Raw genomic sequence first — 2500 nt, forward strand, 5'->3', positions numbered from 1 at the left:
AATCAATCAACCAAAGAAAATATAGTCAGTGGAATTAATCAACCAAAGAAAGTATTGAGTCAGTGGAATCAATCAGCCAATGAAAGTTCTGAGTCAGTGGAATTAATCAACCAAAGAAAGTATCGAGTCGGCAGAATCAATCAACCAAAGAAAGTATCGAGTCAGTGGAATCAATCAACCAAAGAAAGTACAGAATCAATGGAATCAATCAACCAAAGAAAGTACAGAATCAGTGGAAGCAATCAGCCAAAGAAAGTATTGAGTCAGTGGAATCAATCAGCCAAAGAAAGTATTGAGTCAGTGGAATCAATCAGCCAAAGAAAGTATTGAGTCAGTGGAATCAATCAGCCAAAGAAAGTATTGAGTCAGTGGAATCAATCAGCCAAAGAAAGTATTGAGTCAGTGGAATCAATCAACCAAAGAAAGTACTGAGTCAGTGGAATCAATCAGCCAAGAAAGTACTGAGTCGGTGGAAAGTAATGAGTCGGTGGAATCAATCAACCAAAGAAAGTATTGAGTCAGTGGAATCAATCAGCCAAAGAAAGTACTGAGTCGGTGGAATCCAATCAACCAAAGAAAGTACTGAGTCAGTGGAATCAATCAGCCAAAGAAAGTATGAGTCAGCGGAATCAATCAACCAAAGAAAGTATTGAGTCAGAATCAATCAACCAAAGAAAGTATTGAGTCAGTGGAATCAAATCAACCAAAGAAAATATTGGGCCTTTCTAAGATGATTTTCTGGAAATACCAACACAAATCCACTTAAGAATTTTTGAATTTTACCAGAATGACAATGTTACTTTTTCTTCGTATTAAATTTAGATTATTTTTCTTTGTAAAAAAAAAATCAATATTTTTTTTTGCCAAAGAGATATTCAGAATACTTTCCTTTGCCAAATTTCAGATTATTTTTCTTAGCTTTAAAGTAAAATCCTGAATATTTTCCTTGTCAAAAAAGTAAAATTCAGAATATTTTTTCTTTGCAAGAAATAAAATTTGAGTATTTTTCTTTGCAAAAAGGAAAAAAAAAAAGTCAGACTATTTTTCTTTGCCAAAAATAAAATTCAGAATATTTTTCTTTGCTAAAAAAATATTCAGAATATTTTTCTTTGCCAAGAAATAAAATTCAAAATATTTTTCTTTGCCACAAACAAAAACCAAACCTTGACAGGAGAAGTAATCTAATCGTGATATTTTTTAACCAAACCCAGTCACCCATTAATCATCAAAATAAAAAGGCATCCCCCTTCTAAAAAAAACATATATTTCTCACAACACGATATATTTATTTCCAAATTTTATAGCAAACCCTCTTCGTATTTATAAAATATACCAGACCATTTATAACGAAAGGAAATCTCCGTATCAGTCTTTCTTATAAACACATACACACACACCATTCACTCACATACACACACACTCACATACACACACACACGCGCGCGCTGTTCTCATAGCCAAATAAAAGCCCATCTTCATCGTGATAAATGTTTTGAAATTATTTCCAATTCTTCTGATAGATCATTAATCTTTCGTAAAATTATTGAACACATTATTTAATCGAAAGCAAATTCTTCTCTTCTTAAGTTAAATTCATATTTTATAGAAAACTCAAATACATGAAATGCTTTCAATGGGAAAATTTATCCATATTTTATTTTGATAAAAATCAACTGAAAATATGCAATAGTATTTGAAACTGGTGAAGAATATAAATGGATTCTAGTTCTTGATAATTTTTGTTCTCAAAATGGTTCGTTCATTTTCCAAGCTTTAAACTCTTGATAATTTCTTTTTCTCCAAAAGTTTCGTTCAATTTCCAAATTTTAGCTCTTGATAATTTCTTTTTCTCCAAAAGTTCGATCAATTTCCAAATTTTAGTTTCTTAATTTTTTTCCCCTAAAAGTTTGGTTCAATTTCCAAGTTTTAGTTCTTGATAATTTTTTTTTTATCCAAAAGTTTCGTTCAATTTCCAAATTTCAGTTCTTAATTTCTTTGTTTCCCTAAAAGTTTTGGTTCAATTTCCAAGTTTTAGTTTCTTGATATTTTTTTTATCCAAAAGTTTCGTTCAATTTCCAAATTTTAGTTCTTAATTTTTTCCCCCTAAAAGTTTGGTTCAATTTCCAAGTTTTAGTTCTTGATATTTTTTTTTATCCAAAAGTTTCGTTCAATTTCCAAATTTCAGTTCTTAATTTCTTTTTTCCCTAAAAGTTTGGTTCAATTTCCAAGTTTTAGTTCTTGATATTTTTTTTTATCCAAAAGTTTCGTTCAATTTCCAAATTTCAGTTCTTAATTTCTTTTTTTCCCTAAAAGTTTGGTTCAATTTCCAAGTTTTAGTTCTTGATATTTTTTTTTATCCAAAAGTTTCGTTTCAATTTCCAAATTTTAGTTCTTAATTAGTTCTTGAAAATTTCTTTTTTTTTTTATCCAAAAGTTTCGTTCAATTTCCAAATTTTAGTTCTTAATTAGTTCTTGAAAATTTCTTTTTTTTTTTCCAAAA

This window comes from Palaemon carinicauda, chromosome 10 (assembly GCF_036898095.1).
Source record: "Palaemon carinicauda isolate YSFRI2023 chromosome 10, ASM3689809v2, whole genome shotgun sequence".
Taxonomy (NCBI): domain Eukaryota; kingdom Metazoa; phylum Arthropoda; class Malacostraca; order Decapoda; family Palaemonidae; genus Palaemon; species Palaemon carinicauda.